General features: G+C 37.5%; 1 protein-coding gene across 1 annotated transcript in view; it reads left to right on the forward strand.

The window, feature by feature from the left end:
* Positions 1 to 12,424, forward strand: part of CATSPERE (catsper channel auxiliary subunit epsilon) — a 160,021-nt gene that overhangs the window by 43,263 nt on the left and 104,334 nt on the right. The gene's annotated exons all lie outside the window — the stretch shown is intronic.

Raw genomic sequence — 12,424 nt, forward strand, 5'->3', positions numbered from 1 at the left:
AAAAAGTATTATCAGTAGATAAGGAATTTTAAGATAGAAAATAGAAAGTTCTAAAAGTAAAATTTTTATTATAGACCCAAATAATGCAGAATAGCCTCCATCTTCTCAAAACATATAGAAACACCATTATAAAATATGCATGTGTATAATATCAGTGCAGACTTTTACATTAATATTGGTATATGTGCATGTATAGACTGTAAAAGCAATTAAAAGAATTTCCTAGTTGTCACAAGTCACTAAAGAACTAAAATCCAGAGTTAGATAAGGTTGAGTTCTGAAGTAAGGTTATTATATGAACTATAAGCCCTGGTGGACAAAGGGTGATGTTTTAACATGTGTATGAGAAGAGAAAGTGAAGTTTCCAACAGATGGGAGAAAGAGGTGCTGAAATTAACCTCCCTATATGAAGCTAGGATTTATTAAAGATCTGTACAATGTAAACTAGTAAAGCTCCACTCTCTGGCTAGTTGCAAATAAACGATGATACACCCTTTGGGGGACTGTAAACAGACAAGGAGTTACCATCACAGAGTTTCAGATGAATGTCCAAGTTAAACTGCTCTCAAGAGGTTGGAGAACCTAGAGCCAAGTAGTAAACTCAAAAATGCAGGTAGTGAAACACATAGGGCCTAGGCAGAGGTGATTATAAAATTCATTTCATAACCAAGCGTGTATAAGACTCTCTTGGAAAACAAACCCTCCGAAAATAATCTGAAAATAAAAGGTATAAACCACAGGAAAAGACATACTGCCTGGAATATATACATATAAACTGCAGAAAGTTTATACTTTTCAAAACTAAAGATGAGGACCATTTGAAAGATTATTAAATCCACATTTTGTTTGCTCAAAAGATAAAAGAAGGGAAAGAAACATGAACAAGGGTTATTCATAATTATACAACATTGAAGAGCATCCTATATAAATGTCTTATGATGAAGAAATAGGCATCTAGAAATAAAAATTCAGGTTAAATAGAAGACTAGATACAGTTGAAAAAACTGCAGAATTAGTGATGCAGAATGGGAATCATGCAGAATGTAGAACATAAAAAGTAAAAGATGTAAAAGAGTTAATAGACATAGAGGATAGACCAAGACAGTTTGTCATAAATATGATAGGAGTTCCAAAAGGGAAAAAAAAAGAATTGGAGAATTCTTTTTCTCCAATAATTATGGAGAATTCTCCAGGGCTTCCTTGATAGCTCAGTTGGTAAAGAATCCGTCTGCCATGCAGGGGACCCCATTTCGATTCCTGGGTCAAGAAGATCTGCTGGGGAAGAGATAGGCTACCTACTCCAGTATTCTTGGGCTTCCCTTGTGGCTCAGCTGGTAAAGAATCTGCCTGCAATATGGGAGACCTGGATTTGATCCCTGGGTTGGGAAGATCCCCTGGAGAAGGGAAAGGCTACCCATTCCAGTATTCTGGCCTGGAGAATTCCATGGATTGTATAGTCCATGGGTTGCAAAGAGTGTGGGACATGACACAATGACTTTCACTTTCACTTACGGAGTTTTCTCCACAGTTCAAGACATGAGTTCTCAGACTGAAAACTGAAGTACCAGATGCAGTAACTAACAAACAAATGAACTATTTAATATGCTAATACATCTAAATAAGCATTGACAGTCAAATATTTAAATAATGACTAATTTTTTAACAAAATGAAATTAAAATAATAGCTAACAAAAATAGAAAATGAAGGAGAATTTGGATTTGCAGCATCATATCCTTCCAGATGTTCAAGCTGGTTTTAGAAAGGCAGAGGAACCAGAGATCAAATTGCCAACATCCACTGGATCATGGAAAAAGCAAGAGAGTTCCAGAAAAGCATCTATTTCTGCTTTATTGACTATGCCAAAGCCTTTGACTGTGTGAATCCCAATAAACTGTGGAAAATTCTTCAAGAGATGGGAATACCAGAACACCTGACCTGCCTCTTGAGAAACCTATATGCAGGTCAGGAAGCAACAGTTAGAACTGGACATGGAACAACAGACTGGTTCCAAATAGGAAAAGGAGTACATCAAGGCTGTATATTGCCACCCTGCTTATTTAACTTATATGCAGAGTGCATCATGAGAAATGCTGGGCTAGAAGAAGCACAAGCTGGAATCAAGATTTCCAGGAGAAATAGCAATAACCTCAGATATGCAGATGACACCACCCTTATGGCAGAAAGTGAAGAAGAACTAAAGAGCCTCTTGATCAAAGTCAAAGAGCAGAGTGAAAGAGTTGGCTTAAAGCTCAATATTCAGAAAATTAAGATAATGGCATCTGGTCCCATCACTTCATGGGAAATAGGTGGGGAAACAGTGGAAACAGTGTCAGACTTTATTTTTTGGGGCTCCAAAATCACTGAAGATGATGATTCCAGCCATGAAATTAAAAGACACTTACTTCTTGGGAGGAAAGTTATGACCAACCTAGATAGCACATTCAAAAGCAGAGAGACATTACTTTGCCGACAAAGGTCCGTCTAGTCAAGGCTATGGTTTTTCCAGTGGTCATGTATGGATGTGAGAGTTGGACTGTGAAGAAAGCTGAGCACCAAAGAATTGATGCTTTTGGACTGTGGTGTCGGAGAAGACTCTTGAGAGTCCCTTGGACTGCAAGAAGATCCATCCAGTCCATCCTAAAGGAGACCAGTCCTGGGTGTTCATTGGAAGGACTGATGCTAAAGCTGAAACTCCAATACTTTGGCCACCTCATGCAAAGAGTTGACTCATTGGAAAAGACTCTGATTCTGGGAGGGATTGGGGGCAGGAGGAAAAGGGAATGACAGAGGATGAGATGGCTGGATGGCATCACCAACTCGATAGACATGAGTTTGAGTGAACTCTGAGAGTTGGTGATGGACAGGGAGGCCTGGTGTGCTGTGATTCATGGGGTTGCAAAGAGTTGGACACAACTGAGCAACTGAACTGAACTGATCCTTATATGTATTCAAGATGAGGATATGGATTAGCTTATATTAAATATGCAAGGAAAAAATTTAGGAACATTTATTAAAGTAATAGAAACAAGTCCGTAATTTTTAAAAAGTAGGGTTCTGGAAGAAGAATTTTTAAAATGCTAACAATTCAATAGGAGATAATAAAAAAGAAAAAGAGAAATTAAAACAGAATATATTGACACAAAATAAAATTTAAGAAATAATTTAAATGAATTCAGTAATCAAATGTGACTGGATTAAAATCATCTACTAAATGACAGAAATCCCATAAATCTGATGTGTATAAAGTTATATAGTTAAAGAGTAACACAACTAGGGTGCCCATTCTTACCACTGTTATTCAACATAATTTTGGAAGTCCTTGCCACAGCAATCAGAAAAGAAAAAGAAATAAAAGAAATCCAGATAGGAAAAGAAGAAGTAAAATTCTCACTGTTTGCAGATGACTTGATTCTCTACATAGAAAGCCTTAAACATGCCACCAGAAAATTACTAGAGCTAATCAATGAATATAGTAAAGTCACAGGCCATAAAATTAATACACAGAAATCCCTTGCATTCCTATACACTAATGATGAAAAATCAGAAAGAGAAATGAAGGAAACAATCCCATTCACCATTACAACAAAAATAATAAAATACTTAGGAATAAATTTACCTAAAGAAACAAAAGACCTGTATACAGAAAACTATAAGACACTGATGAACGATATCATCTTTTTAAGATGTCTGTTTAAGATAACACAAATAAGTAGAGATATATACCATGTTATTGGATTGGAAGAATCAATACAGTGAAAATGAGTATACTACCCAAAGCAATCTATAGATTTAATGCAATCCCTATCAAACTACCAGTGGTATTTTTCACAGAACTAGAAAGAATAATTTCACAATTTGTATGGAAACACAAAAGACCTGATAACCAAAGCAATCTTAAGAAAGAAGATTGGAACTGTAGGAATCAACCTTCCTGATTTCAGACTATACTGCAAAGCTACAGTCATCAAGACAGCATGGTACTATTACAAAAACAGAATTATAGACCAATGAAACAACATAGAAAGCCTGGAGACAAATCCGTACATCTATGGGCACTTTATCTTTGACAGAGGAAGCAAAAATATACAATGGAGAAAAGACAGTTTCTTTGCTAAGTGGTGCTGGGAAAACTGATCAGCTGTGTGTAAAAGAATGAAATTAGAACAATTCCTAACACCATACACAAAAATAAAATGGATTAAAGACATAAATGTAAGACCAGAAACTTTAAAACTCTTAGAGGAAAACATAGGAAGAACACTCTTAGACATAAATCACAGCAAGATCCTCTGTAACCCACCTCCTAGAGTAATGGAAATAAAAACAAAAATAAACAAATGGGACCTAATTAAATTTAAAAGCTTCTGCACAATGAAGGAAACTATTAGATCAGATCAGTCGCTCAGTCATGTCCGACTCTTTGCGACCCCATAAATCGCAGCACACCAGGCCTCCCTGTCCATCACCAACTCCCGGAGTTCACTCAGACTCACGTCCATCGAGTCAGTGATGCCATCCAGCCATCTCATCCTCTGTTGTCCCCTTCTCCTCCTGCCCCCAATCCCTCCCAGCATCAGAGTCTTTTCCAATGAGTCAACTCTTTGCGTGAGGTGGCCAAAGTACTGGAGTTTCAGCTTTAGCGTCATTCCTTCCAACGAAATCCCAAGGCTGATCTCCTTCAGAATGGACTGGTTGGATCTCCTTGCTGTCCAAGGGACTCTCAAGAGTCTTCTCCAACACCACACTTCAAAAGCATCAATTCTTCGGTGCTCAACCTTCTTCACAGTCCAACTCTCACATCCATACATGACCACAGGAAAAACCATAGCCTTGACTAGACGAACCTTTGTTGGCAAAGTAATGTCTCTGCTTTTCAATATGCTATCCAAGTTGGTCATAACTTTCCTTCCAAGAAGTAAGCATCTTTTAATTTCATGGCTGCAGTCACCATCTGCAGTGATTTTGGAGCCCAGAAAAATAAAGTCTGACACTGTTTCCACTGTTTCCCTATCTATTTCCCATGAAGTGATGGGACCGGATGCCATGATTTTCGTTTTCTGAATGTTGAGCTTTAAGCCAACTTTTTCACTCTCCTCTTTCACTTTCATCAAGAGGCTTTTTAGTTCCTCTTCACTTTCTGCCATAAGGGTGGTGTCATCTGCATATCTGAGGTTATTGATATTTCTCCCAGCAATCTTGATTCCAGCTTGTGTTTCTTCCAGCCCAGCGTTTCTCATAATGTACTCTGCATATAAGTTAAATAAACAGGGTGACAATATACAGCCTTGACGAACTCCTTTTCCTATTTGGAACCAGTCTGTTGTTCCATGTCCAGTTCTAACTGTTGCTTCCTGACCTGCATACAATAAGCAAAGTGAAAAGACAACCCTCAGAATGGGAGAAAATAAAGCAAATAAGACAACTGACAAAGAATTAATCTCCAAAATATACAAGCAGCTCAGGCAGCTCAATACCAGAAAAACATAAAACCCAATCAAAAAGTGGGCAGAAGACCTAAACAGACATTTCTCCAAAGAAGACATACAGATGGCTAATAGATGAAAAGATGTTCAATATCAGTCATTATTAGAGAAATGAAAAGCAAAGCTACAATGAGGTATCATCTCACACTGGTCAGAATGGCCATGATCAAAAAGTCTACAAACAATAAATACTGCAGAGAATGTGGAGAAAAGGGAACCCTCTTGCACTGTTGGTGGGAATGCAAATTGATACAGCCAGTATGGAGATTCCTTTAAAAACTAGGAATAAAACTAGCATATGACCCAGCGATCCCACTATTGGACATATACCCTGAGGAAACCATAATTGAAAAAGACCCATGTATCCCAACATCCACTGGAGCTTTATTTACAACAGCTTGGACATGGAAGCAACCTAGATGTTATCAACAGATGAATGGATAAAGAAGTTTTGTTATATATACACAATGGAATATTACTCAGCTATAAAAAGGAACGCACTTGAGTCAGTTCTAATGAGGTTAATGAACCTACAGAGTGAAGTAAGTCAGAAAGATAAAGACAAATATCATATATGTATATATATATATATAATATGGAATCTAGAAAGAAGATAGTACTGATGATTCTACTTGCAGCGTAGCAAAGGAGATGCAGACATAAAGAATGGACTTTTGGACACAATGGGGAAGGAGAGGGTAGGATGATTTAAGGGAGTAGCATTGAAAATATGCATTACCTTGTAAATATATGTATTACCTTTTACATATATGTAAAATAGATACCCAGTGGGAATTTGCTGTATGACACAGGGAACCCAAAGCTGGTGCTTTGTAACAACTTAGAGGGGTTAGGATGGAGAGGAGGTGGGAGGGAGGTTCAAAAGGGAGGGGACCTATGTATACCTGATTCATGTTGATGTATGGCAGAAACCATCACAAAATTATAAAGTAATTATCCTCTAATTTAAAATGAAAAAAAAATTTTTAGGTAACAAAATTTGGAAAGAAAACAATGCAAACGGGGTAATACTATCGAAAGGAAACTAGGGTGATGATATGAATATCAAATAAAAGATATGTGAAGCCCAAAAGATTGGAGAAGGAAATGGCAACCCAGTCCAGTACTCTTGCCTGGTAAATTCCACGGGAGGAGGAGCCTAGTAGGCTACAGTCCATGGGATCGCAAAGAATTGGACACAACTGAGCAACTTCACTGGTTCAAGGAAGCGCAAAAGACAGCAATGTCATAAAGAGGGAAATTACTTCATGATAAAGGAAAAGTCTACAAAGAAGATAAATTATGATACCATATGCACCTAATAATATATCCTCATGCAATATAAAGAAGATAGAAAGTACCTCCAATTCATTTCCTGAATCCAGTACTACTTTTAGTACCAAAAGTTGGCAGAGGAAGAAAGGAAGGGAGGAATGAAAGAAACTGTAGAGCAATATACTTGTATATGTAAAAGCAAAACTTCTACATAAACTATCTGCAAATAGAATCTGGAAATGCATTAAAAAAACAAATTGAAAAGGTCTGGTATCTTCCAGGAAATGCAACATTGGTTCAATATCAGGAAAACTGACAATAATATCGATAATGTCAACACAATAAAGGAGATGATAAGATCATATAAGTAGATTTTAAAATTCAACAACCATTCCTAATAAAAATATAAAGCAAAACAAGTTTAGACAGAATGACTTAATTCTAATAAAAATATTTATTTACCAAATAATAATAATTGTTAAAAGTTATGAAATATTTATAATTCAATTAAAATCAGGTTATTGGACAGATATGCTGATAATTAGCACTATTGCTTAATAATGTCTTGAGGATAATAATGTAATAAGACAAGAAAAAGAAATTACAATATTATAAATTCTTAATAGCAATACAGACTATAAAGTACTTAATAAATGTTACAAGACACAGAACCTGTATCAAGAACCACTTTCAAGTTTGGTTGAATGGCTTTTAAAAAGATCATTTTTTAAAGTTTCTAACTGGACTCCAGAGTCCAATTTTTTATTGAAAAATATCTTAAAATTAATATAGAATAATATAGTATAATCTATCTTCCTGGAAGAAAATGAAAATGGAATTCTTTCTTACACCACATACAAAAGAAAAAAATTCCAATTGGCATATGAGACTAATGGAAAATGAAAAAATATTTGGAGAGTTGGCAGAATCTTGAAGCTCTACTACATGGAAATGAGGGAAATCTTATTCAAGTCTGGAAACAAGAGTCTGAAAAAAAGTCATAATTGAAAATGTGAAAATAAAAAAACTTCCTTACAAAGTGCCATAAACAAAGTTAGTTTAAATAATGAATAATTATGAAAAATTATACAGCATAGATCACACTACACAGCTAACATCCCTAGTGTTCAAAAGAAACAGTGGGCTAAATTTTGAGAAATGATCCTGCATTATCTCATACACACTCTATAATGTAGCAGTTCTACTCCTAAGTATATACTTAAGAGAAACTCTTGCACTCACCCATCAAGAGACATTTTCCAAAAAAGCTCATAGTAGAACTTCTCATAAAATGCATCCATCCCAAACAGAAAGAACCCAAATGCCCATTAACAGGAGAATGGAAAAATTGTGGTATTTTCCCATGATGGAATATTAACAGTAATAAAAATGAATGAGCTCAGTTATGAGCAATAACATGAATAAATTCTAGTTACATAATTTTGAAGGAAAAAAACAACAGGTCCAGAGAGTTATCTGATCAAGTTTCAAAAACTATCATATTAATGAAAAATAAACACAGAATTCAGAAAAGTGAGTACCTCTCTGGGCAGAAATAGGGAACCAGAAAAGGAAGAAATGTATAGGTAAATGAAAGTTATCTGTAAAGTTCTAGGTCTTGAGTTGGATGCTGGATTCTTGGTTTGGATTTTACTGATTTAAAATTTTTTTTTCTTTTTTTAATTTTAATTGGAGGCTAATTACAATATTGTATTGGTTTTGCCATACATCAACATGAATCCGCCACGGGTGTACACGTGTTCCCAATCCTGAACCCCTCTCCCACCTCCCTCCCCATACCATCCCTCTGGGTCATCCCAGTGCACCAGCCACAAGTATCCTGTATCCTGCATCGAACTTGGACTGGCGATTCATTTCTTATATGATATTATACATGTTTCAATGCCATTCTCCCAAATCATCCCCCTCCCTCCCTCTCCCACAGAGTCCAAAAGACTGTTCTATACATCTGTGTCTCTTTTGCTGTCTCGCATACAGGGTTATCATTACCATCTTTCTAAATTCCATATGTATGTGTTAGTATACTGTATTGATGTTTTTCTTTTTGGCTTACTTCAGTCTGTATAATCGGCTCCAGTTTCATCCACCTCATTAGAACTGATTCAAATGTATTCTTTTTAATGGCTGAGTAATACTCCATTGTATATATGCCTTCAGAATGGGAGAAAATAATAGCAAATGAAGCAACTGACAAACAACTAATCTCAAAAATATACAAGCAACTCCTGCAGCTCAATACCAGAAAAATAAACGACCCAATCAAAAAATGGGCCAAAGAACTAAATAGATATTTCTCCAAAGGAGACATACAGATGGCTAACAAACACATGAAAAGATGCTCAACATCACTCATTATCAGAGAAATGCAAATCAAAACCACTATGAGGTACCATTTCACACCAGTCAGAATGGCTGCAATCCAAAAGTCTACAAGCAATAAATGCTGGAGAGGATGTGGAGAAAAGGGAACCCTCTTACACTGTTGGTGGGAATGCAAACTAGTACAGCCACTATGGAGAACAGTGTGGAGATTCCTTAAAAAACTGGAAATAGAACTGCCATATGACCCAGCAATCCCACTGCTGGGCATACACACTGAGGAAACCAGAAATGATTTAAAATTTAAATGCATAAAAGAGGGTCATGCCAATAATGATAGTAACTCATGGACTGAGGATTGTGATTATTCTGTGTCTGTGTTGTTGTTCAATCACTAAGTCATTTCAGACTCTTTGCAACCCCATGGACTGCAGCATGCCTGGCTTTCCTGTCCTTCACTATCCTCCAGAGTATGCTCAAACTCACATCCTTTGAGTCAGTGATGCCATCCAACCACTTCATCCTCTGTCGCCCCCTTCTCCTCCTGCCCTCAATCTTTCCCAGCATCAGGGTCTTTTCCAATGAGTCAACTCTTTGTGTCAGGTGGCCAGAGTACTGGAGTTTCAATTTCAGCATCAATCCTTCCAGTGATTCTTCAGGGTTATTTTCCTTTAGGATTTAGTGGTTTGATCTCATTGCAGCCCAAGGGAGTCTCAAGAGTCTTCTCCAACACCACAGTTTGAAAGCATCAATTCTTTGATGCTCAACCTTCTTTATAGTCTGGCTCTCACATCCATACCTGACTACTGGAAAAACCATAGCTTGGACTATATGGACCTTGGTTGGCAAAGTGATGTCTCCACTTTTTAATACATTATCTAGGTTTGTCACATCTAGGTTTTATTCCAAGGAGCAAGCGTCTTTTAATTTCATGGCTGCAGTCACCATCTGTAATGATTTGGGAGCCCAAGAAAATAAAATCTGCCACTGTTTCTATTTTCTCCCCTTCTATTTGCAATGAAGTGGTGAGACCAGATGCTATGATCTTACTTTTTGAAATGTGGAGTTTTAAGCCAGCTTTTTCACACACCTCTTTCACCTTCATTTAGGCTGTTTAGTTCTTCTTCACTTTCCACCCTTAGGGTAGTATCATCTGAATATCTAAGTTTATTGATACTTCTCCCTGCAATCTTGATTCCAGCTTGTGTTTCATCCAGCCCAGCATTTTGCATGATGTACTCTGCATATAAGTTAAATAAGCAGGGTGACACAGCCTTGAAATACTCATTTCCCAATTTTGAATCAGTCTGTTGTTCCATGTCTGGTTCTAATTATTGCTTCTTGGCCCACATACAGGTTTTGCAGAAGGCAGGTAAAGTGATCTGGTATTCCCATCTCTTTCAGAATTTTCCACAGTTTATTGTGATCTGCACAGTCAGAGGCTTTAGCATAGTCAACAATGCAGAAGTAGATATTTTTCTGGAATTTTCTTGCTTTTTCTATGATACAACATTGTTGGCAATTTGATCTCTGGTTCCTCTGCCTTTTTAAATCCAGCTTGTACATCTGGAAGTTCTCAGTTCATATACTGTTTTAGCCTAGCATGAAGGATTTTGAGCATTGCCTTGCTAGCATGTGAAATGAATGCAATTGTGGGGTAGTTTGAACATTCTTTGGTGTTGACTGTCTTTGGGATTGGAATTTTCAGCTACAAATTGGCACTCATCAAGGGCATTGCCAGTGAGTGAACAACAAAGGCATTTGCCTCTACAGAGATTGAACCCCATGCTGCTGCAGCTGTTGACCTTCCACAACCCCTGAGGGAGTTCAGGGTGGAGTGAGGCACTCTGTGCTTCAGGGCATCTGGTGGGACAGGTCTTTAGACAGTTGGATGTTTTTAGGAACAGATTTCATGATCTCCATCCTTGAATCTCCTCATATCTAGAGAAGCACTAAATCCCTTCATGGTGAAATCAGACCCTCATGACTAACAGAAAACCTTTTGTAAAGTGAGTACTTCATGGTATTGAACCCCCTTCACCAAAACCTTATATATTGGCCTTTCCCCACTGCCACTTTGGAGCAGTCTCTCAGAGCTGTCCGAGATGCTGCCTCCTGGCCTACAGTCCTCATTTTGCCCCAAATAAAGCTTAACTCTCAGCTTTCAAGTTGTACATCTTTTTTAGTCAACAGAATGAAAACTGACCTTTTCCAGTCCTGTGGCCACTGCTGAATTTTCCAAATTTACTGACATACTGAGTGCAGGACCAAAAGCATCATCTTTTAGGATTTGAAATAGCTCAGCTAGAATTCCATCACCTCCACATTACTGGCTTTGTTCGTAGTAATGTTTCCTAAGGCCCACTTGACTTCAATTCCAGGATGTCCAGCTCTAGGTGAGTGACTATTGTGGTTATCTGGATCATTACCTGGGTCCACCTGGGTCTATCTTGGTTATCTGGGTCATTAAGACTTTTGTACAGTTCTTCTGTGTATTCTTGACACCTCTTCTTAATCTCATCAGCTTCTATTAGGTGCACACAGTTTCTGTCCTTTATTGTGCCCATCTTTGCATGAAATGTTCCCTTGGTATCTCTAATTTTCTTGAAAAGATCTCTAGTCTTTCCCATTCTGTTGTTTTCCTCTATTTCTTTGCATTGTTCACTTAAGGCTTTCTTATATTTCCTTGCTCTTCTGTGGAACTCTGCATTCAGTTAGGTATATCTTCCTCTTTCTCCTCTCCTTTGCCTTTCACTTATCTTCTTTCCTCAGCTATTTGTAAGGCCTCCTCATACAACTATTTTGTCTTCTTACATTTCTTTTTCTTTGGGATGGTTGCAGTCACTGCCTCTTGTACAGTGTTACGAACCTCCGTCTGTAGTTCTTCAGGCACTCTGTTTATCAGGTCTAATCCCTTGAATCTATTTGTCACTTACATATAATAGTTAGGGATTTGATTTAGGTCATACCTGAATGGCCTAATGGCTTTCCCTTCTTTCTTCAATTTAAGTCTGAATTTGGCAACAAAAAGCTCATAATCTGAGCCACAGTCAGCTCCAGGTCTTGTTTTTGCTGACTGTATAGAGCTTTTCCATCTTCAGCTGCAAAGAATATAATCATTCTGATTTCGGTGTTGACCATCTGGTGATGTCCATGTGTAGAGTTGTCTCTTGTGTTGTTGGAAGAGGGTGTTTGCTATGATCAGTGTGTTCTCTTGGCAAAAGTCTGTTAGCCTTCCTACTTCATTTTGTACTCCAAGGCCAAACTGCGTGTTACTTCAAGTATCTCTTGACTTCTTTGCATTCTAGTCCCCTGTGGTGAAAAG

This window comes from Bos grunniens, chromosome 16 (assembly GCF_055505025.1).
Source record: "Bos grunniens cultivar Pamir isolate PY7600 chromosome 16, Bosgru_T2T1.0, whole genome shotgun sequence".
NCBI classification, from domain to species: domain Eukaryota; kingdom Metazoa; phylum Chordata; class Mammalia; order Artiodactyla; family Bovidae; genus Bos; species Bos grunniens.